Here is a 26242-nt window from a genome sequence, read left to right on the forward strand (position 1 = left end):
ATACAAGAGGAGTGGTACTGTGCAGTATATATATACAGGAGGAGTGGTGTTGTGCAGTGTATATATACAGGAGGAGTGGTGTTGTGCAGTGTATATATACAGGGGGAGTGGTACTCTGCAGTGCATATATACAGGAGGAGTGGTACTGTGCAGTGTATATATACAGGGGGAGTGGTGCTGTGCAGTGTATATATACAGGGGGAGTGGTACTGTGCAGTGTATATATACAAGAGGAGTGGTACTGTGCAGTATATATATATATACAGGAGGAGTGGTGTTGTGCAGTGTATATATACAGGAGGAGTGGTGTTGTGCAGTGTATATATACAGGGGGAGTGGTACTCTGCAGTGCATATATACAGGAGGAGTGGTGCTGTGCAGTGTATATATACAGGAGAAGTGGTGGTGTACAGTGTATATATTGTTATGGACCTGGTGGTTAGGAGCACCCTGAACGACCTGATGGTTAAACTCACACAGGACAAGCTCTGGGAAGTGGGAGCTCTGCTGACCGCAACCCCTAATCCTATCACACACCTAGAAATAGCCGTGGAGCGTACCTAACACGACCTAGATGCCTCTTCACAGCCTAAAAGCTAACTAGCCCTAAAGATAGAAAAAAAAAGCCTACCTTGCCTCAGAGAAATTTCCCAAAGGAAAAGGCAGCCCCCCACATATATTGACTGTGAGTAAAGATGAAAGTCACAAACACAGAAATGAAACAGGTTTCAGCAAAGGGAGGCCCGACTTACTAAACAGACTGAGGATAGGAAAGGTATCTTTGTGGTCAGCACAAAAAACTACAAAAGACCACGCAGAGTGTGCAAAAAGACCTCCGCACTGACTCACGGTGCGGAGGTGCCACTCTGCATCCCAGAGCTTCCAGCTAGCAAGGCAAAATCATGATAGCCAACTGGACAAGGAAACAATGAACAAATAATTAACTAGCAGGGACTTAGCTTCTGCTGGAGTAGACAGGTCACCAGAAAGATCCAAGAGCGAACTGAACCAGTACAAGAACATTGACAGCTGGCATGGAGTAACGATCTGAGTGGAGTTAAATAGAACAGCCAGCCAAAGAATAAACTACGTCACCTGTGGAAGGAACCTCAGAAGTAGCAGCTCCACTCACAGCCACCAGAGGGAGTCCATGGACAGAACTCGCCGAAGTACCATTCATGACCACAGGAGGGAGTTCGAAAACAGAATTCACAACAGTACCTTCCCTTGAGGAGGGGTCACCGAACCCTCACCAGAGCCCCCAGGCCGATCAGGACGAGCCAAATGAAAGGCACGAACTAGATCGGCAGCATGAACATCAGAGGCAAAAACCCAGGAATTATCTTCCTGACCATAACCCTTCCACTTGACCAGGTACTGGAGTTTCCGTCTCGAAATACGAGAATCCAAATTCTTCTCCACCACATACTCCAACTCCCCCTCGACCAACACCGGGGCAGGAGGATCAACGGAGGGAACCATAGGCGCCACGTATCTCCGCAATAACGACCTATGGAACACATTATGGATGGCAAAAGAAGCTGGAAGGGCCAAACGAAATGACACAGGATTGAGAACTTCAGAAATCTTATACGGACCAATGAAACGAGGCTTAAACTTAGGAGAGGAAACCTTCATAGGAACATGACGAGATGACAACCAAACCAAATCCCCAACACAAAGTCGGGGACCAACACAGCGCCGGCGGTTAGCGAAACGTTGAGCCTTCTCCTGGGATAATGTCAAATTGTCCACCACATGAGTCCAAATCTGCTGCAACCTGTCCACCACCGTATCCACACCAGGACAGTCCGAAGGCTCAACCTGCCCTGAAGAGAAACGAGGATGGAAACCAGAATTACAGAAAAAAGGCGAAACCAAAGTAGCCGAGCTGGCCCGATTATTAAGGGCGAACTCAGCCAAAGGCAAGAAGGACACCCAATCATCCTGATCAGCAGAAACAAAGCATCTCAGATATGTCTCCAAAGTCTGATTAGTTTGTTCGGTTTGGCCATTTGTCTGAGGATGGAAAGCCGAAGAAAAAGACAAATCAATGCCCATCTTAGCACAAAAGGACCGCCAAAACCTCGAAACAAACTGGGAACCTCTGTCCGAGACGATGTTCTCCGGAATGCCATGCAAACGAACCACATGCTGGAAAAACAATTGCACCAAATCAGAGGAGGAAGGCAATTTAGACAAGGGTACCAAATGGACCATCTTAGAGAAGCGATCACAAACCACCCTTTGAGAGACAGGGAGATCTGAAATAAAATCCATAGAAATATGCGTCCAGGGCCTCTTCGGGACCGGCAAGGGCAAAAGCAACCCACTGGCACCAGAACAGCAGGGCTTAGCCCGAGCACAAGTCCCACAGGACTGCACAAAAGAACGCACATCCCGTGACAAAGAAGGCCACCAAAAGGATCTAGCCACCAAATCTCTGGTACCAAAGATTCCAGGATGACCCGCCAACACCGAACAATGAACCTCAGAGATAACTCTACTAGTCCATCTATCAGGGACAAACAGTTTCTCCGCTGGACAACGGTCAGGTCTATCAGCCTGAAACATCTGCAGCACACGCCGCAAATCAGGGGAGATGGCAGACAAAATTACCCCCTCTTTGAGAATACCCGCCGGCTCAGGAACACCCGGAGAGTCAGGCACAAAACTCCTTGACAGGGCATCAGCCTTCACATTCTTAGAGCCCGGAAGGTACGAAACCACAAAATCAAAACGGGAGAAAAACAGCGACCATCGAGCCTGTCTAGGATTCAACCATTTGGCAGACTCGAGATAAGTCAAATTCTTGTGATCCATCAAGACCACCACGCGATGCTTGGCTCCTTCAAGCCAATGTCACCACTCCTCGAATGCCCACTTCATGGCCAACAACTCTCGATTGCCAACATCATAATTGCGCTCAGCAGGCGAGAATTTTCTAGAAAAGAAGGCACATGGTTTCATCACCGAGCCATCAGAACTTCTTTGCGACAAAACAGCCCCTGCTCCAATCTCAGAAGCATCAACCTCAACCTGAAACGGGAGCGAAACATCTGGCTGGCACAACACAGGGGCAGAAGAAAAACGACGCTTCAACTCCTGAAAAGCCTCTACAGCCGCCGAGGACCAATTGACCACATCAGCACCGTTCTTGGTCAAATCAGTCAACGGTTTAGCAACACTAGAAAAATTAGCGATGAAGCGACGGTAAAAATTAGCAAAGCCCAGGAACTTCTGCAGGCTCTTCACAGATGTCGGCTGAGTCCAATCATAATGGCCTGAACTTTAACAGGGTCCATCTCGATAGTAGAAGGGGAAAAAATGAAACCCAAAAATGAAACCTTCTGAACCCCAAAGAGACATTTCGACCCCTTCACAAACAAGGAATTCGCACGAAGGACCTGGAACACCATTCTGACCTGCTTCACATGAGACTCCCAATCATCCGAAAAGACCAAAATATCATCCAAATATACAATCATGAATCTATCCAGGTACTCTCGGAAGATGTCATGCATAAAGGACTGAAACACAGATGGAGCATTAGAAAGCCCGAATGTATATATACAGGAGGAGTGGTACTGTGCAGTGTATATATACAGGGGGAGTGGTGCTGTACAGTGTATATACACAGGGGTGGTGGTGCTGTGCTGTGTATATATACAGGAGGAGTGGTACTGTGCAGTGTATATATACAGGAGGAGTGGTACTGTGCAGTGTATATATACAGGAGGAGTGGTACTGTGCAGTGTATATATACAGGAGGAGTGGTGCTGTGCAGTGTATATATACAGGGGTGTCACGATATAGTATGAAATATCATAAGTAGTTCTCTTGCTAGCCTGCGTGGGCTAAGCCCCCCTTCTTGGAGTGATACTGCAAATTCCTGGCTTTCCTTCTCAGAGAGTGTGGGGGTTAGGAGAGCCAAAAGGAATTTACGACCTGCATTTCCTGTGTAAGCTCTTGTTCAGCTATAAGTGAAGTAGAAACCGCGAGGATCCATGAAAGATTCTTTGTTTAGTTTTTGTTAGATATTAGGCAAACGATTTAAGCTAGACATACGAAAATATATATTCTTATTCTCACTCGGTGTACCTACCCATTCCCCGAAACACGGGCTTCTAACTCCGTCTGGTAAAGAAGTAGGGTTTTCTCTGTAAATATGTATCCCAGATAGGACATATTTGATCTCATAAGAAAGCTCACGTTAATCCGAGATGATTGATGAGTTTGTTAGAACTATGACGTGTTTTGTAGTGAAGTTATAGAAATTAGAGAAAATAGTTTAAAGTTTAGGCAGAATGTAGAGAGAGGAGGGTCTGGATAAGCCAGCCTTTCTGTGATGTCACAGCCTTAATGTTTTAAGTGTCTGGCAGGCTCTGAGGAGTCACGTTCTGCTTGATTTCTTGTCTTCTCCTGGAAGAGCCCTGCACACGTCCAAATGAGCTGGGACGTATGGTTGCCTGTCATGCTTTGAACATGTGAGTGTTGCTTTTTCTCATTTATTCCCTTTATGTTATAATTACCCTTGTACATATTTGCAATTGTCTCATTTGTAACTTCTTTATAAAATATTTTTGATAAAGCACTGCCTAATTATTTTTATGGGATATAATATTTAATATTAGTTCGTTCATCCTGCTCTAAACTTACCCTGTCTTCTGAAGGGAAATACGCTACTACTGTGTTGGGTTAGCTTCGGACCCGGTTAATCGAAGCTGGTGGCAGTGATACCGATAGTGTGCAGACTTTTGGGGTTATGCTGAAGCGACTGCGGCATTGCTAATTATTGTTCCTGCCTGAGTGGGAGTAGTTATCGCGTCGCTGCAGCGTGCCCAATAGCCAGTACATAGCAGGCAGCCTTTCTGGCGACTACTTACCCAGGGTGCAGTACCTAATCTGACCTGAGAGTAAGGGGGCGCCAGAGAGCTGCAAGTGTTAAGTGGAACTGTAAGTGGGATATACATAAATCCCTGCAGTTCGTGGTATGTAGAAAAGCAATGGGATACCTAGAATAAGCCCCTGCTGTAAACTAAGAGGTCAATAGCCTTGTGTGTGGTTTTTGATCACACCGTGGAGTGGAGGGATAACTAAGATAAGCCCCCCTGCACATGTGATAGCCGTCTGTTGGCCTAAAGTCACCTCAATCCGTGACGTAGGGGTGACGGTCACGGTGGGAATCCTGACCAATTGGTGACAGCGGTCAGGGGAATCGTGACAAGGGGGAGTGGTGCTGTGCAGTGTATATATACAGGAGGAGTGGTGCTGTGCAATATATATATACAGGGGGAGTGGTGCTGTGCAGTGTATATATACAGGAGGAGTGGTACTGTGCAGTGTATATATACAGGAGGAGTGGTACTGTGCAGTTTATATATACAGGGGGAGTGGTGCTGTACAGTGTATATACACAGGGGGAGTGGTGCTGTGCTGTGTAAATATACAGGAGGAGTGGTACTGTGCAGTGTATATATACAGGAGGAGCGGTATTGTACAGTGTATATATACAGGGGGAGTGGTGCTGTGCAGTGTATATATACAGGAGGAGTGGTACTGTGCAGTGTATATATACAGGGGGAGTGGTGCTGTGCAGTGTATATATACAGGAGGAGTGGTGCTGTGCAGTGTATATACACAGGAGGAGTGGTGCTGTGCAGTGTATATATAGAGGGGGAGTGGTACTGTGCAGTGTATGTATACAGGAGGAGTGGTACTGTGCACTGTATATATACAGGGGGAGTGGTACTGTGCACTGTATATATACAGGAGTGGTGGTACTGTGCAGTGTATATACACAGGGGGAGTGGTACTGTGCAGTGTATATATATAGGAGGAGTGGTACTGTGCAGTGTATATATACAGGAGGAGGGGTACTGTACTGTGCAGTGTATATATACAGGACAGGAGGAGTGGTACTGTGCAGTGTATATATACAGGAGGAGGGGTACTGTGCAGTGTATATATACAGGACAGGAGGAGTGGTACTGTGCAGTGTATATATACAGGAGGAGTAGTACTGTGCAGTGTATATATACAGGGGGAGTGGTGCTGTACAGTGTATATATACAGGAGGAGTGGTACTGTGCAGTGTATATATACAGGAGGAGTGGTACTGTGCAGTGTATATATACAGGAGGAGTGGTACTGTGCAGTGTATATATACAGGGGGAGTGGTGCTGTGTAGTGTATATATACAGGAGGAGTGGTACTGTGCAGTGTATATATACAGGAGGAGTGGTACTGTGCAGTGTATATATACAGGGGGAGTGGTGCTGTGCAGTGTATATATACAGTGGGAGTGGTGCTGTGCAGTGTATATATACAGGGGGAGGGGTACTGTGCAGTGTATGTATACAGGAGGAGTGGTACTGTGCACTGTATATATACAGGGGGAGTGGTACTGTGCAGTGTATATATACAGGAGTGGTGCTGTGCAGTGTATATATACAGTGGGAGTGGTGCTGTGCAGTGTATATATACAGGAGGAGTGGTACTGTGCAGTGTATATATACAGGAGGAGTGGTACTGTGCAGTGTATATATACAGGAGTGGTGGTACTGTGCAGTGTATATATACAGGAGTGGTGGTACTGTGCAGTGTATATATACAGGGGGAGTGGTACTGTGCAGTGTATATATACAGGAGGAGTGGTACTGTACAGTGTATATATACAGGAGGAGTGGTACTGTGCAGTGTATATATACAGGAGTGGTGGTACTGTGCAGTGTATATATACAGAAGACACAAAAGAGAATAGTAAAACCAAAAACACTCAGTTTGAAAAAATGTTGCAGTAATCCGCAAGTGCTAGTAAAAGATGTAAAAAACAGGGTATTTGGTTGATACGTTTTTTGCAAAAAATGTATACTAAGCTGCTCTACCAATCTTCACGGTATACCCTTATCAGAGCAGTCCTAACTAATGTATGCAATCCCTATCTGATGTATTTAAAAACCTGATCATCTGTATATAACCTGTGTGAACAGGGTTCAGAGAGGAAAAATCCATGTGTGCATACAGGTTTTTAAATACATCAGATAGGGATTGCATACATTAGTTAGGACTGCTCTGATAAGGGTATACCGTGAAGATTGGTAGAGCAGCTTAGTATACATTTTTTGCAAAAAACGTATCAACCAACTACCCTGTTTTTTACATCTTTTACTACCACTTGCGGATTACTGCAACATTTTTTCAAACTGAGTGTTTTTGGTTTTACTATTCTCTTTTGTGTCTTCAGGTTTCTTGGTGGTGTGTGAACATGATCATACAGACTTGTTCACTGTGCAAGTAGCCCATGTGTTCCTGTTTCCAGTGTATATATACAGGAGGAGTGGTACTGTGCAGTGTATATATATATACAGGAGGAGTGGTACTGTACAGTGTATATACACAGGGGGAGTGGTGCTGTGCTGTGTATATATACAGGAGGAGTGGTACTGTGCACTGTATATATACAGGAGTGGTGGTACTGTGCAGTGTATATATACAGGAGGAGTGGTACTGTACAGTGTATATACACAGGGGGAGTGGTACTGTGCAGTGTATATATACAGGAGGATCGGTACTGTGCAGTGTATATATACAGGAGTGGTGGTACTGTGCAGTGTATATATACAGGAGGAGTGGTACTGTACAGTGTATATACACAGGGGGAGTGGTGCTGTGCTGTGTATATATACAGGAGGAGTGGTACTGTACAGTGTATATATACAGGAGGAGTGGTGCTGTGCAGTGTATATATACACGAGGAGTGGTGCTGTGCAGTGTATATATACAGGGGGAGTTGCTGTGCAGTGTATATATACAGGAGGAGTGGTGCTGTGCAGTGTATATATACAGGAGGAGTGGTGCTGTGCAGTGTATATATGCAGGGGGAGTGGTGCTGTGCAGTGTATATACACAGGGGGAGTGGTGCTGTGCTGTGTATATATACAGGAGGAGTGGTACTGTGCAGTGTATATATACAGGAGGAGTGGTGCTGTGCAGTGTATATATACACGAGGAGTGGTGCTGTGCAGTGTATATATACAGGAGGAGTGGTGCTGTGCAGTGTATATATACAGGGGGAGTTGCTGTGCAGTGTATATATACAGGAGGAGTGGTGCTGTGCAGTGTATATATGCAGGGGGAGTGGTGCTGTGCAGTGTATATATACAGGGGGAGTGGTACTGTGCAGTGTATATATGCAGGGGGAGTGGTGCTGTGCAGTGTATATATACAGGAGGAGTGGTACTGTGCAGTGTATATATACAGGAGGAGTGGTACTGTGCAGTGTATATATACAGGGGGAGTGGTGCTGTGCAGTGTATATATACAGGAGGAGTGGTGCTGTGCAGTGTATATATACAGGAGGAGCTGTACTGTGCAGTGAATATACAGGACAGGAGGAGTGGTGCTGTACAGTGTATATATACAGTGGGAGTGGTGCTGTGCAGTGTATATATACAGGGGGAGTGCTACTGTGCAGTGTATGTATACAGGAGGAGTGGTACTGTGCACTGTATATATACAGGGGGAGTGGTACTGTGCAGTGTATATATACAGGGGGAGTGGTACTGTGCAGTGTATGTATACAGGAGGAGTGGTACTGTGCACTGTATATATACAGGGGGAGTGGTACTGTGCAGTGTATATACAGGGGGAGTGGTACTGTGCAGTGTATATATACAGGATTGGTGGTACTGTGCAGTGTATATACACAGGGGGAGTGGTGCTGTGCAGTGTATATATACAGGGGGAGTGGTACTGTGCAGTGTATGTATACAGGAGGAGTGGTACTGTGCACTGTATATATACAGGGGGAGTGGTACTGTGCAGTGTATGTATACAGGAGGAGTGGTACTGTGCACTGTATATATACAGGATTGGTGGTACTGTGCAGTGTATATACACAGGGGGAGTGGTACTGTGCAGTGTATATATACAGGAGGAGTGGTACTGTGCAGTGTATATATACAGGAGGAGTGGTACTGTGCACTGTATATATACAGGATTGGTGGTACTGTGCAGTGTATATACACAGGGGGAGTGGTACTGTGCAGTGTATATATACAGGAGGAGTGGTACTGTACAGTGTATATATACAGGAGGAGTGGTACTGTGCAGTGTATGTATACAGGAGGAGTGGTACTGTGCACTGTATATATACAGGATTGGTGGTACTGTGCAGTGTATATACACAGGGGGAGTGGTGCTGTACAGTGTATATATACAGGAGGAGTGGTACTGTACAGTGTATATATACAGGAGGAGTGGTACTGTGCAGTGTATGTATACAGGAGGAGTGGTACTGTGCACTGTATATATACAGGATTGGTGGTACTGTGCAGTGTATATACACAGGGGGAGTGGTGCTGTACAGTGTATATACACAGGGGGAGTGGTACTGTACAGTGTATATATACAGGAGGAGTGGTACTGTGCAGTGTATATATACAGGAGGAGTGGTACTGTGCAGTGTATATATACAGGAGGAGTGGTACTGTGCACTGTATATATACAGGATTGGTGGTACTGTGCAGTGTATATACACAGGGGGAGTGGTGCTGTACAGTGTATATACACAGGGGGAGTGGTACTGTACAGTGTATATATACAGGAGGAGTGGTACTGTGCAGTGTATGTATACAGGAGGAGTGGTACTGTGCACTGTATATATACAGGATTGGTGGTACTGTGCAGTGTATATACACAGGGGGAGTGGTACTGTGCAGTGTATATATACAGGAGGAGTGGTACTGTGCAGTGTATATATACAGGAGGAGTGTTACTGTGCAGTGTATGTATACAGGAGGAGTGGTACTGTGCACTGTATATATACAGGATTGGTGGTACTGTGCAGTGTATATACACAGGGGGAGTGGTACTGTGCAGTGTATATGTACAGGAGGAGTGGTACTGTACAGTGTATATATACAGGAGGAGTGGTACTGTACAGTGTATATATACAGGAGGAGTGGTACTGTGCAGTGTATATATACAGGAGGAGTGGTGCTGTACAGTGTATATACACAGGGGGAGTGGTGCTGTGCAGTGTATATATACAGGAGGAGTGGTGCTGTGCAGTGTATATACACAGGAGGAGTGGTGCTGTACAGTGTATATATACAGTGGGAGTGTTGCTGTGCAGTGTATATATACACGACAGGAGGAGTGGTACTGTGCAGTGTATATATACAGGAGGAGTGGTACTGTGCACTGTATATACACAGGGGGAGTGGTACTGTGCAGTGTATGTATACAGGAGGAGTGGTACTGTGCAGTGTGTATATACAGGGGGAGTGGTTCTGTACAGTGTATATACACAGGGGGAGTGGTGCTGTGCAGTGTATATATACAGGGGGAGTTGCTGTGCAGTGTATATATACAGGAGGAGTGGTGCTGTGCAGTGTATATATACAGGAGGAGTGGTGCTGTGCAGTGTATATATACAGGGGGAGTGGTGCTGTACAGTGTATATATACAGGAGGAGTGGTACTGTGCAGTGTATATATACAGGGGGAGTTGCTGCGCAGTGTATATATACAGGAGGAGTGGTGCTGTGCAGTGTATATATACAGGAGGAGTGGTGCTGTGCAGTGTATATATACAGGAGGAGTGGTACTGTGCAGTGCATATATACAGGGTGGAGTGGTGCTGTGCAGTGTATATATACAGGGGGAGTTGCTGTGCAGTGTATATATACAGGCAGTGGCGTAACTACAAAGTTAGGGGCCCCGGTGCGAACTTCCAAATGGGGCCCCCCCCTGCAGCCCTGCCATACAACTCAATGTAACCCCCATAGAATAATGGCCACACATGATGCTGCATACTGTATAATGGCCACACATGATGCTCCATACTGTATAATGGCCACACATGATGCTCCATAGTGTATAACGGCCACACAGTTCTCCATACAGTGTATATATACAGGAGGAGTGGTGCTGTGCAGTGTATATATACAGGAGGAGAGGTACTGTGCAGTGTATATATACAGGAGGAGCGGTACTGTGCAGTGTATATATACAGGAGGAGCGGTACTGTGCAGTGTATATATACAGGGGGAGTGGTTCTGTGCTGTGTATATATACAGGAGGAGTGGTACTGTGCAGTGTATATATACAGGAGGAGTGGTGCTGTGCAGTGTATATATACAGGAGGAGTGGTTCTGTGCAGTGTATATATACAGGGGGAGTTGCTGTGCAGTGTATATATACAGGAGGAGTGGTGCTGTGCAGTGTATATATACAGGGGGAGAGGTGCTGTGCAGTGTATATATACAGGAGGAGTGGTTCTGTGCAGTGTATATATACAGGGGGAGTTGCTGTGCAGTGTATATATACAGGAGGAGTGGTGCTGTGCAGTGTATATATACAGGAGGAGAGGTGCTGTGCAGTGTATATATACAGGGGGAGTGGTGCTGTGCAGTGTATATATACAGGAGGAGTGGTGCTGTGCAGTGTATATATACAGGGGGAGTGGTACTGTGCAGTGTATATATACAGGAGGAGTGGTTCTGTGCAGTGTATATATACAGGGGGAGTTGCTGTGCAGTGTATATATACAGGAGGAGTGGTGCTGTGCAGTGTATATATACAGGAGGAGTGGTTCTGTGCAGTGTATATATACAGGGGAGTTGCTGTGCAGTGTATATATACAGGAGGAGTGGTGCTGTGCAGTGTATATATACAGGGGGAGTGGTCCTGTGCAGTGTATATATACAGGAGGAGTGGTGCTGTGCAGTGTATATATACAGGGGGAGTGGTGCTGTGCAGTGTATATATACAGGAGGAGTGGTGCTGTGCAGTCTATATATACAGGAGTAGTGGTACTGTGCAGTGTATATATACAGGAGGAGTGGTACTGTGCAGTGTATATATACAGGAGGAGTGGTGCTGTGCAGTGTATATATACAGGAGGAGAGGTGCTGTGCAGTGTATATATACAGGGGGAGTGGTGCTGTGCAGTGTATATATACAGGAGGAGTGGTGCTGTGCAGTGTATATATATACAGGGGGAGTGGTACTGTGCAGTGTATATATACAGGAGGAGTGGTTCTGTGCAGTGTATATATACAGGGGGAGTTGCTGTGCAGTGTATATATACAGGAGGAGTGGTGCTGTGCAGTGTATATATACAGGAGGAGTGGTTCTGTGCAGTGTATATATACAGGGGGAGTTGCTGTGCAGTGTATATATACAGGAGGAGTGGTGCTGTGCAGTGTATATATACAGGGGGAGTGGTCCTGTGCAGTGTATATATACAGGAGGAGTGGTGCTGTGCAGTGTATATATACAGGGGGAGTGGTGCTGTGCAGTGTATATATACAGGAGGAGTGGTGCTGTGCAGTGTATATATACAGGAGGAGTGGTACTGTGCAGTGTATATATACAGGAGGAGTGGTACTGTGCAGTGTATATATACAGGAGGAGTGGTACTGTGCAGTGTATATATACAGGAGGAGTGGTACTGTGCAGTGTATATATACAGGAGGATTGGTACTGTGCACTGTATATATACAGGAGGAGTGGTACTGTGCAGTGTATATATACAGGAGGATTGGTACTGTGCAGTGTATCTATACAGGAGGAGTGGTACTGTGCAGTGTATATATACAGGAGGATTGGTACTGTGCAGTGTATATATACAGGAGGAGTGGTACTGTGCAGTGTATATATACAGGAGGAGTGGCACTGTGCGGTATATATATACAGGAGGAGTGGTACTGTGCAGTGTATATATACAGGAGGAGTGGTACTGTGCGGTATATATATATACAGGAGGATTGGTACTGTGCAGTGTATATATACAGGAGGAGTGGTACTGTGCGGTATATATATACAGGAGGAGTGGTACTGTGCAGTGTATATATACAGGAGGAGTGGTACTGTGCGGTATATATATACAGGAGGATTGGTACTGTGCAGTGTATATATACAGGAGGAGTGGTACTGTGCAGTGTATATATACAGGAGGATTGGTACTGTGCAGTGTATATATACAGGAGGAGTGGTACTGTGCAGTGTATATATACAGGGGGAGTGGTTCTGTACAGTGTATATATACAGGAGGAGTGGTACTGTGCGGTATATATATACAGGAGGAGTGGCACTGTGCAGTGTATATATACAGGGGGAGTGGTACTGTGCGGTATATATATACAGGAGGAGTGGCACTGTGCAGTGTATATATACAGGAGGAGTGGTACTGTGCAGTGTATATATACAGGGGGAGTGGTGCTGTGCAGTGTATATATATACAGGAGGAGTGGTACTGTGCAGTGTATATATACAGGAGTGGTGGTACTGTGCAGTGTATATACACAGGGGGAGTGGCACTGTGCAGTGTATATATACAGGAGGAGTGATGCTGTGCAGTGTATGTATACAGGAGGAGTGGTACTGTGCAGTGTATGTATACAGTAGGAGTGATACTGTGCAGTGTATATATACAGGGGAGAGGTACTGTGCTGTGTATATATACAGGAGGAGTGGTGCTGTGCAGTGTATATATACAGGAGGAGTGGTGCTGTAGAGTGTATATATACAGGAGGAGTGGTGCTGTGCAGTGTATATATACAGGACAGGAGGAGTGGTATTGTGCAGTGTATATATACAGGACAGGAGGAGTGGTACTGTGCAGTGTATATATACAGGACAGGAGGAGTGGTACTGTGCAGTGTATATATACAGGACAGGAGGAGTGGTACTGTGCGGTGTATATATACAGGAGGAGTGGTACTGTGCAGTGTATATATACAGGAGGAGTGGTGCTGTGCAGTGTATATATACAGGAGGAGTGGTGCTGTGCAGTGTATATATACAGGAGGAGTGGTGCTGTGCAGTGTATATATACAGGAGGAGTGGTACTGTACAGTGTATATATACAGGAGGAGTGGTGCTGTGCAGTGTATATATACAGGAGGAGTGGTGCTGTGCAGTGTATATACACAGGGGGAGTGGTGCTGTGCAGTGTATATATACAGGGGGAGTGGTGCTGTGCAGTGTATATATACAGGAGGAGTGATGCTGTGCAGTGTATGTATACAGGGGGAGTGGTGCTGTGCAGTGTATATATACAGGGGGAGTGGTGCTGTGCAGTGTATGTATACAGGAGGAGTGGTACTGTGCAGTGTATGTATACAGTAGGAGTGATACTGTGCAGTGTATGTATACAGTAGGAGTGATACTGTGCAGTGTATATATACAGGGGAGAGGTACTGTGCAGTGTATATATACAGGAGGAGTGGTGCTGTGCAGTGTATATATACAGGAGGAGTGGTGCTGTAGAGTGTATATATACAGGAGGAGTGGTACTGTGCAGTGTATATATACAGGAGGATTGGTACTGTGCAGTGTATATATACAGGAGGAGTGGTACTGTGCAGTGTATATATACAGGAGGAGTGGTGCTGTGCAGTGTATATATACAGGAGGAGTGGTACTGTACAGTGTATTTGGAGCGCTCTCAAGGGCTAGGGGTACTCGGTACCGGGCCCTTTTTTTCTCAGTGGGGATGTCACGGTGGCTGACCCGTCCGTGGCCCTAGGGGCGTCCGTTAATAAATTGAGAAAGGTCTTTAAAGGGATATGTTCGTGACGCCACCTGTGGTATTCGGTCAAGGTGACAGACGCTGCTTAGGGGTCCGCTGGGGTGATGTTATGGCAGCTAGATGGTATACCTTCCCACAGGTGAAGTATGTCCCCAGGGCTCCCGGTGTGTAGAGGGTGGATGGTGTGAGGCGCAGTGAAGAACGAGGACACAATGGGTGCAGTCTCTTTACCTTTTTACTGAAGACTTCAGCATCCACAGTCCAGAGCACCAGATCACAGGGTAGGCAGGGTCCGGCCGGTCCAAAGGCAAATCCAGAGTCCCCTTGTCCAGGTGGAAATCAGTAGCCTTCCTCTAGTGCCTGGGTGTTGTAGTACCTCCCTGCTGAGCTCCTCGGTGAGGTCCTCACAACTGATGTAGATGTTCTTGATGTTATGTCTCTTACTCTCTCTGTCCTCCTGATGGTAAGGAGTGGCACTGTGCAGTGTATATATACAGGAGGAGTGGTGTTGTGCAGTGTATATATACAGGAGGAGTGGTACTGTGCAGTGTATATATACAGGAGGAGTGGTACTATGCAGTGTATATATACAGGGGGAGTAGTACTGTGCAGTGTATATAATAATAATAATAATAATCTTTATTTTATATAGCGCTAACATATTCCGCAGCGCTTTACACACATTATCATTGCTGTCCCCATTGGGACTCACAATCTAAATTCCCTGTCAGTATGTCTTTGGAATGTGGGAGGAAACCGGAGCTCCCGGAGGAAACCCACGCAAACACGGAGAGAACATACAAACTCTATGCAGATGTTGTCCTTAGTGGGGCTTGAACCCAGGACCCCAGCGCTGCAAGGCTGCTGTGCTAACCACTGCACCACCATGTTGCCCTTAATATACAGGAGGAGTGGTACTATGCAGTGTATATATACAGGGGGAGTAGTACTGTGCAGTGTATATTCTGGGGGAGTAGTGCTGTACAGTGTATATATACAGGGGGAGTGGTGCTATGCAGTGTATATATACAGGAGGAAAGGTGCTGTGCAGTGTATATATACAGGGGGAGTGGTGCTGTGCAGTGTATATATACAGGAGGAGTGGCACTGTACAGTGTATATATGCAGGAGGAGTGGTGCTGTGCAGTGTATATATACAGGGTGAGTGATGCTGTACAGTGTATATATACAGGGGGAGTGGTGCTGTACAGTGTATATATAAAGGGGGAGTGGTGCTGTACAGTGTATATATACAGGAGGACTTGTACTGTGTAGTGTATATATACAGGAGGAGTGGTGCTGTGCAGTGTTTATATACAGGAAAGCAGGAGTGGTACTGTACAGTGTACATATACAGGGGGAGTGGTGCTGTACTGTGTATATATACAGGGGAGGGGTACTGTACAGTGTGTATATACAGGAGGAGTGGTACTGTGCAGTGTATATTGTCACGATATTGTATGAAATATAATATGATTTTGTAGCTTTGCCCTTCAGACCCATGCTGCGGGCTAAAAACCCTACTTCTTTGTGTGTTTCTGAATGTATGTGTAGAAGAGGTTTTTATTGCGCTGGCCATAAAGCTCTGAGTAACTTACTAGCCCCTCCCATCTGTATTAGCTAGGACTAGTATAGAAGTTCTTTAAAACATGAGGTCCTTTGTCTTAATCTTGTAAGATTCTGGGCCAACGATTTGGGCTAGGAAAATCGTTAATATAGAAATTAGCCTTAGAGCTATAAAGTTTGTATATGTTATGACGCCAAAAAAACAAGCATGTTCTGATGAACATAATGATGGGATACCGGGGGAGTCTGTCCCACTACTAGATCTGGAAGATGGATCCAAGATTTGTCAACTCTCTATTTTTTATGAACTTAAGGGAAACCTATGGAGCAGCATCACTATTCAATAGTATCTTTGTTGTAATATTGCACTTATGTATGTTCATATGTATATTTAATCACACTATTATATCTATTTTATTATTTTTTGATGTCATATATATAATGTCAGTTATGTGGAAACATATCTTTTTTACTATATAGCACTGTACTTGTTATATTGGGCACGGTTATTATTGTTGTTTTACAGAATTTTAGCACATCATTTTATAGGTTGAGTATTATGGACATTTTTGGGTATATTTGTCCAGTATTTTTATTAAAATGTGTAATGGGGGAATTTCCCTGTATAAATGGTGGGTTGGCACAGCAGTTGGCAACGAGTTAAACAATCACTGACGCTGCAGCGTAGTTTTTCCCCTATGTAATATGGGCGTCTTGTCTTCCTGCGCACAGTGTGCATGTCTGCTGTGGCTGACGTCCCGGGGCATTGTGGACGGCGCCCGAGAGTGACGTGTGTGTCTCAGTGACATCATTTTGGCATCGCTGGTGCGTTCCGTCATGGTGGGCGTCGGACATGGTGCAGTACCCGGCGCGGTCGGCGGCGCACATGCGCCATATTTTGTGCGCAATTAGGGACGATCAGTTACCATATAAATATCTCCCCTACACACACCACAGTACCGCCCCTGACGAAGCCAACGCGAAACGCGCGTTGGGGCTGTGCTGTGTGACCATCCGCTGCCTGCTACATGGGTAAGGAAAAGTGCCAGGAGGAATAAGTTACATTTGACGTTAGATATATAATAATATTTGGTCCTGGGGTTCTTTTTCCTGTCCCATTATATTGGACAGTAGCACTAAGCACTTTATTTTGATTATGGCAGGGAGTGGCTGATCACACAGGTCTGGTACCGTTGTTGCTTTCCCTTGCTGAGCATGTTATGTCAGATATATAGTATTTTATTATGATTGTTATTAATATGGAAGATTAATAAAATTGATATTTTTATACACTAATTTGGACTTGAACTCCGTTGTTATATATGGTTTAATGCTCTAAGTATGGAGTGTCCTTTTGTGATTTTGTGGCCCAGTGTTTATGGTTCATCTATGATAAGATGAACAAACATAGGAGCAGGATTGTATCCATTATGGGATTTAGTTATGTTAGGAAAATAAAAAGTACATATTGTTAATGTCCATCGGTGGATCTGTCAGCCGCTGTAAACATGATCCTCTAAATCCATCAGGTACAAAGTACAGATTTCTCTGGAACGGAGTGTCCCTACTAGCCCGAATTTAGTATCTATAGAGAGCAAATCTTAGTACAAGATGAATGCTGTGTGTGTTATGAGTCTGACATGTTCTGTAGCGGAGATACAGGCATTAGACAAACTTGTGTGAAATTTACTAAGACTGAAGAGGTAGGAGGGTCTAAGGAAACCAGCCCTGTTAGTGATGTCACAAGGCTGTGGTTATTCAAGTGATTCCACTTTGCCCAGCCTTGAGAGTCTGCAGAGTCTGTCTGACTCTGGCTTGAGGAGCTCGTACTGCCAGTCCTGATGTATTGGGACATTTGGGAGCTCCGCCCACTAGCCTGGTTCTGCCTGCCATGATCTGAACACATGTAAGTGTTTATTTCTTATTTAATCCCTGTTATTTTTATAATTACCTTGTACATATTTCAATTGTCTCTTTTGTAACATCTTTATATGCCTTTTTATAAACACTGCCTTAAAATCTTTTATGGAGTATAATATTTAATATACTAGATTCGTTATTCTGCTCCAAAACGTACCCTAAGTCTTCTGAAGGGAATTACGCTACTGTTTTGGGTTAGCTTCGGACCCGTTTAATCGGAGCTGGTGGCAGCATATCGTGTGCGGGGCCTTTGGGTGTCGTTGTAGCAACTGCGGCGTGGATAATTATTGTTCCTGCCTGAGTGGGAGTAGTTAAAGTGCCTCGCTGCAGCGTGCCCAATAGCCAGTACATAGCAGGCAGCCTTTCTGGCGACTAATTACCCTAGTTGCAGTACCTAGTCTGACCTGAGGGTGAAGGGGCGCTAAAGAGCTGCAAGTTTCAAGTGGAACTGTAAAGCGGGATATACATAAATCCCTGCAGTTCGTGGTATATTGAAGAGCAGTGGGATACCTAAAATAAGCCCCTGCTGTAAACTAAGAGGTCAATAGCCTTGTCTGTGTTTTTTCATCACATTGTAGCAGTGGAGGGATCAGTGGCGTATCTGGGGGGGGGCAGCCGGGGCATGTGCCCCGGGCGCAGCTGGCAGGGGGCGCAGTTGGGCCGCCAAATGCGGCGGTCCGCAGTGTGTCTCCCCTGGCAGCTGCATTCTGCCGCCCCCCGGACTGGGAGTCAGCTGTTCTCTGTGTCGGACTGTCAAGCTGACAGCCGGCATAGAGAAGCTGCAGCGCGCCGGCTCCCAGTGTTCAATTGTACCCGTATCTTACAGACATGAGTACAATTGAACATCTGACTGCAGTGACTAGAATGGAGGTGATTTCGGGAGCTAATGATGTCACCAGAAGAAGGGTCGGGGCCTCCTTCAGTCCAGTGAAGACAGATAGCAGGAAGCTGATGGAACCGTGTGAGGAGAGGACTGAGGGTCTGCACTGCAGCATGCAGCCGTATGAGGAGATTACCAAGGTGTGTGGGGAATGGGGGGATGATGATGAGAGGCTGTGTAGTGGATGATGAGAGGCTGTGGGGAATGGGGGGATAATGAGAGGCGGTGTAGTGGATGATAGGAGGCTGTGTGGGGAATGGAGGGATAATGATGAGGGGCTGTGTAGTGGATGATGAGAGGCTGTGTGTGGAATGGAGGCATAATGATGAGGGGCTGTTTAGTGGATGATGAGAGGCTGTGGGGAATGGATGGATAATGATGAGGGGCTGTGTAGTGGATGATGAGAGGCTGTGGGGAATGGAGGAATAATGATGAGGGGCTGTGTAGTGGATGATGAGGGGCTGTGTGGGGAATGGGGGGATGATGATGAGGGGCTGTGTAGTGGCCAAGAGGCTGTGTGGGGAATGGGAGGATGATGATGAGGGACTGTGTAGTGGATGATAAGAGGCTGTGTGGGGAATGGAGGGATAATGATGAGGGGGTGTGTAGTGGATAATGAGAGGCTGTGTGGGGAATGGAGGGATAATGATGAGGGGGTGTGTAGTGGATAATGAGAGGCTGTGTATTGTGAATTCTGTGGCAGAGCTCCCTCCTGTGGTCACAAGTGGTACTTCGGCTGATTCTCTCTGTGAGCTTCTGTTGGTGGAGGGAAGTGGTACTGCGGCTTCTGAGTTTCCTCCCTCAGGTGATCTGGTGAGGTCGTTAGGTGCTTCTCTACTTAACTCCACCTAATGCTTTGATCCTGGCTTCCTGTCAATGTTCCAGTGTTGGACTTGCTTTTCCCTGGATCATTCCTGTGGCCTGCTGCTCTGCATAGCTAAGTTCTTCTTTGCTATTTGTTTGCTATTTTTTCTGTCCAGCTTGTCTAATTTGTTGCTGGAAGCTCTGGGACGCAAAGGGTGTACCTCCGTGCCGTTAGTTCGGTACGGAGGGTCTTTTTGCCCCCTTTGCGTGGTTTTCTTTAGGGTTTTGTGTAGACCGCAAAGTTACCTTTTCTATCCTCGATCTGTTAAGAAAGTCGGGCCTCACTTTGCTGAATCTATTTCATCTCTACGTTTGTCTTTTCATCTTAACTCACAGTCATTATATGTGGGGGGCTGCCTTTTGGGAATTTACTACCAGGAATCAAATTGATAGCACAATCACAATCCCTATGCGGAGGTAGGGCATCGGACTTGGGCTCATCAAATACATCCCGGTAATCAGACAAGAACTCTGGAACCTCAGAAGGGGTGGATGATGAGAGGCTGTGTGGGGAATGGAGGGATAATGATGAGGGGCTGTGTAGTGGATGATGATGACGGGTTGTGTAGTGGATGATGAGGGGCTGTGTGGGGTATGGGGGGATGATGAGGGGCTGTGGGGAATGGGGGTATGATGAGGGGCAGTGTGGGGAGAAGGGGGGATGATGAGGGGCTGTGTGGGAGAAGGGGGGTGATGAGGGGCTGTATGGGGGTGATGGGGGGCTGTGTGGGGAATGGGGGGATGAGAGGCTGTGTGGGTGATAATGAGGGCCTGTGGGGAATGGGGGGGATGATGAAGGGCTCTGTGGAGAAGCGGGGTGATGAGGGCCTTTGTGGGGAATGGGGGATGATGAGGGCCTGTGGGGAATTGGAGGATGATGAGGGGCTGTGTGGTGGTGATGAGGGGCTGAGGGGGAGATGGGGTTGATGAGGGGCTGTGTGGGGGATCAGGAGATGAGGTGATGAGGGGCTATGTGGGGAATGGGGGGATTTATTGTGTGGGGTTGAATTGGAGTGGAGATGGGGGATTTAATGTGTGGGGGAGATTTGAGGACACAAAATGAACAGCAAAGGGGGATATGGGGGCACAGAATAGAAACTGAGTAGTGGGTTCGTAGCATGGAGGGACAGTGTAAGGGCACAGCCAGGAGGGGACAGTATACCAAGGAGGGGGAGTGTGATGAGAGTACAGTATAAATACTGGGCCCTATAGGGGGGACACAGTGTGAGTGGACAGTGTGAAGAGGGGGCCGGTATGGAAAGGAGAGGTTAGTGTGAAGAACATGTACCATAAGCAGGACAACGTGGGGGTCATATTTTGTGCAGACAATAATAGTGAGGGGCAATTTTTTATTCAGGAGCATTATAATGATACTTGTATCGTTGAGGGCATCGTGTGGAGATTTTCTGCAAAAGAGCGGAGAAGATGGAAGTCTGCAGAGAAGGCTGTGGATGAGAAAACTCATCATGGGGTCTGGACAAGATGAAGAAAAGAAGAACGACTCCAGAGACGACATCATTTTTAAGGTACCTGGATGTAAATGTTATTTGTGATACTAACTCATGTTTTTATTTATGTTAGGAGCATTAAAGGGGATGTCCAGGTTTGTGATGAGTCTGCAGTCATTCTTCGTGACTGCAGACTACTGAGTTCTCACAGTGCGCACTGCACGCTGTCAGGATTCTCTCGTGACGGCAATTTACATACATGTGGTCACGTACTGACTAGACATGTGTGGCCTCACTCAATGAAAATGAACTGAGTGAAGCTGGGCACGTCTAGTCAGAAGTATACAAATCACATGCTTGTGCTGACATTACCATCCACCGGCAAGGGAGAATCATAAAAGTGTGCAGTGCATTAGTTGTGAGAATTCAGAAGCCTGCGATGTCAGGATTCAGCTCTGCAGAATCCAGTAGTGTCACATGGACACATCACTCATATGCGACTTTCATACTTATGGTCCTGTGACAACGAGCTTCTCTTCTGCTTCTCTGTTTTTCACTGAACATTGAGAGCATTAGGGAGAGGAGCTTTCATTTGGTAACCATGGCTGCAATGGGAGAAGAGTGGTATAAGCAGCTTAAGAAAGACACTGTGCAGGGTGTGGCAGATCGACACCATGAACAAAAACAAAGGCCAACTGGTCGTGGCTCTGGTGCAACGGGAAACCGGCCAGAGCCCAGTGGGCACAGAACCCGGCCCAAGCAGAGGGGATGCTGCAGTAGAGGTCCAACCACTGAATGCCGGCCCTACCAGCAATCAGGGCGAATTGGACCCCCTCCTGCTGGCGGCCTTGGAAGCATTCCCCACTGATGACCATGAGGGACGTCGGCAGATGATTCAGCAATACCGGCAGGAGGCCCAGGCCCAGCAAGCCGAGCGAGAGGCCCGAGCCGAGCGAGAGGCCCAGGCCCAGCGAGCCGAGCGAGAGGCTGAGAGAGCCGATCACCAAGCCCAGCGAGAACATGAACGGGAGATGCTCCGGCAGGGGGTGATGCCCTCCACCACCAGGAGCCGTGAGCCCAGCAGCGCTCAGATACCGAAGCCCCGGCCCGATCACTTTCCTGTTATAGAAAAGGACGGGGACTTGGACACTTTTTGGCGGGCCTTTGAGAAAGCCTGCAGACAGTACCAGCTGCCTGCAGATGAATGGGCACGATACCTGACCCCAGGGCTGAGAGGCAAAGCTCTGGAGGCGTTTGCTGCCCTCCCTCAAGAACAAGATGGTGACTATGAGGCCATCAACCAGGCCCTGGTAACAAAGTACCAGCTTACACCTGAGGATTACCGTAGAAAGTTCTGGAACCTCCAACGTGGCCCACACGACAGTTACAGTGATATGGCACATGGACTGGTGACCCACTTTGACCAGTGGACCCAAGGACTGTCAGTGACCACCTTTGCACAGCTGCGAGACCTGATGATCAAAGACCAGTTCTTACATCTTTGCCCAGTTGAGGTGCGACAGTTCGTGATGGACAGAGAACCCAAAGACGTGACAAAAGCAGCTCAGATTGCCGATGCCTATGAGGCCAACCGTAGATCGGAAGGGCGGAAGCCCGTCACCACCAGCTGGAGAGGGGGTAAGCCTGCAACCGATGCCAGTACCCCTGCCAGCCTACACACCAGAGGTCCTGTCCCCGTGGCCAACAGCACCAGATCTACCACCGAACCTCGCCAGTGTTTCTTTTGCAAGCGGACTGGTCATATCAGTCCCCACTGTCCAGACAGGCCGAAGAACCCCCGATCCAAGGCCCCAGGGCCTAATGCGGCAGTTCTTTTGGTGGGTGGTGTAGTTGGGAGGGTGTGTGACAACGTACAGCACGTCACCGTGGGAGGCCATGTTGCTACAGGCCTCAAGGACACCGGGACTGAGCGAACCCTCATCCGACCCAAACTGGCGGCCCCTGAAGAAATCATTCCGGGGAAAACCCTAACTGTCACTGGGATTAGGGGCATCAGCTGTCCCTTACCAATGGCCCGGGTTTATATTGATTGGGGTGCCGGGTGCTGGGGTGAAGGAAGTGGGGCTGTCTGAAAATTTGCCCATTGATGTTTTGTTGGGGACTGATTTGGGGAGGATGGTTGCATACTACGTCCCTGACACCCCTCCCCAATCTGCTAATAAGGGTAACGTTCACCCTGAGGATGATGATGATGATGATGGGAAATAGCATGTGTTACCTGACCATGCTTTATCTTGTAATGATGCATCTGATCACTATTTTTTCCCTAGGATTGATGGTGAAAATGTTGTACCTGTGCAAACTGAACCTGATAATGATTTTTCTGTGAAGGTTAAGGTGTCCATAGGTACAGGCGTGCTCAGCCATGTCGCTCTGCGGAGTGAGACGCTGAGGAACCCCTAGCAGGGGCAAGTGTCGGTGCTACAGGAAATGGGGAGATGCATGGGAACCGTGAGAAAGGTGAGGCCATGAAATTGACCAGTGCCACCGAGGAAGGTAACTGGCCCATAGATAGCACTGCCCCTGGAGGGTTGGGGGTGGATGGGGAGGTAGAGCCAATAGCAGCGCCGGCTGATGGGTCTGTAGAAATTCCTAGGGAGACAGCCTACGTAGCTGCTGTCACCCGCAGTCAGAGTGCCCGGAACGTAGATAACTGTCTGCCTTCCGGACCCTCCTCAGTCATCATTGCGACTGAACCAGAGGTGGACCCAGAGCAGGTTCAAGAGGGTTCCCATGGGGAAGGGCCCCTGACATCGCTTCTGGCTTCCCCTAGCCAGGAGTTTCAGGCTGCTCTGCATGCAGATGCGAGCCTAGAGAGTTTGAGACAGCTCGCCGAGACGCCCACCTCCGGGACTGAGAAGGAGAGGGTGTTCAGGGAAAGAGGAAGGTTGTACCGGGAGACAGTACCCGGAGAATCACAAAAGGAGTGGTTGAGGGAAAGACAGCTTGTCGTCCCGCAGCAATTCCGGGGTGAATTGTTATGGATTGCCCATGAGATCCTGCTAGCTGGACACTTGGGGATCAGCAAAACTAAGGCCCGGCTGTCTCAACACTTCTATTGGCCTAAGATGGGGACAGATCTGTCACACTACTGCCGCTCCTGTATCACCTGTCAAAGAGTGGGGAAGGCGGTGCCTACTCTAAAAGGCTCCCCTGATCCCTTTGCCAGTGATAGAGGAGCCTTTCCAGAGGATCGCGGTGGACATTGTGGGCCCACTGGCAGTCCCCAGCAACTCTGGAAAGCAATACATCCTCACTGTAGTAAGCTACGCTACCCGGTACCCAGAGGCAGTAGCTCTGTCGTCAACTAGGGCAGATAAGGTGGCGGATGCCCTGTTGGCTATCTTTTCATGTGTAGGGTTTCCCAGGAAGATGCTTACTGATCAAGTGACCCAATTCATGTCTCTCCTAATGGAGGCTCTCTGTAAGAGAATGCAGGTGAAGCACCTGGCATCGAGTGCGTATCACCCATAGACCAATGACTTGTGTGAACGCTTCAATGATACCCTCAAACAGATGCTACGCATGCTGTTTGAGAGCCAAGGGCGCGACTGGGAGCGGTACCTCCCACACCTGCTATTCGCTTACCGAGAGGTTCCGCAGGCCTCGACGGGGTTCTCCCCCTTCAAGCTCCTGTATGGCAGGCGAGTCCGGGGACCCCTTGGGTTGGTAAGGGAATCCTGGGAAGAGGAGCCGAACCCTTCTGAAGTGTCCATAGTGTAGTATGTCATGCGCTTCTGTGACAAGATGCAGACCTTGATGCAGTTGGTGCATGACAACATGACGCAGGCTCAGGCTGACCAGTAGCACTGGTACGACCAGAACGCCCAGGAGCGGACCTACCACGTGGGTCAAAAGGTGTGGGTGCTGGTCCCCGTGCCAACGGATAAGCTTCAGGCAGCCTGGGAGGGCCCGTACGTCGTCCACCAACAGCTCAACCCGGTCACCTACGTGGTCACACTTGACCACGCTCGGGGTAGGCCTTTCACATCAACATGATGAAGGCTCATCACAAACGTGAACCTTTCATGCTACCGGTCTGCAGCTTACCCAAAGACGGGGAGGAAGACACCCTCCTGGACATGCTGGCCCAAGCCAAGGCCAGTGGGTCCATCGAGGATGTGGAGGTAAGCGCCTCACTAACCGAACCCCAGCGGTCGCAGTTGCGGACCAAGCTGGAACCCTTCCAGACTGTTTTCTCCAACCGACCTGGCAGGACTGTGTTAGCAGTCCACGAGGTGGACACCAGGAATCATGCCCCACTACAGCGAACACCCTATCGAATCTCCGACCAGGCGCAGCAGATTATGTGTCAGGAGATCGATGAGATGTTACAGCTGGGGGTGATTCAACGGTCAAAGAGTGTGTGGGCCTCACCTGTAGTTCTCCTTCCAAAGAAGGACCGGACCACCTGGTTCTGCGTGGACTACAGGGGGCTCAACGCCATCACAGCCTCTGACGCGCACCCAATGCTGCGCATCGAAGAGCTGCTTGAGAGGTTAGCTGGCGCAAAATACCTGACAATAATGGATCTGAGTCGAGGATACTGGCAGATTCCCCTGAGCCCCGAGGCGCAGGAGAAGTCCACCTTTATCACACCCTTCGGACTGTACGAGTCCACGGTCATGCCCTTCGGCATGAAGAATGCCCCTGCCACTTTCCAGCGGTGCTCAACCTCCTGCTTCAGGGACTGGAGGAGTACGCAGTGGCGTACTTGGATGACATTGCCATCTTTAGTTCCTCCTGAGAGGAACACTTGCAGCATCTCGAGGAGGTGCTCAAGCAAATTCACCGAGCTGGACTGACTATCGACCTGGGAAAATGCCAGATGGGCATGAGTGAGGTCCACTACCTGGGACACCGGGTAGGCGGAGGCACTCTGAAGCCAGAGCCTGCGAAAGTGGGAGCGATCGTGAACTGGCCCACTCCCGGGACCAAGAAACAGGCGATGTCACTGCAGGGTACTATAGGCGCTTCGTACAGCACTATAGTAGCCTGGCAA

This window comes from Ranitomeya imitator, chromosome 10 (genome assembly GCF_032444005.1).
Source record: "Ranitomeya imitator isolate aRanImi1 chromosome 10, aRanImi1.pri, whole genome shotgun sequence".
NCBI lineage: Eukaryota > Metazoa > Chordata > Amphibia > Anura > Dendrobatidae > Ranitomeya > Ranitomeya imitator.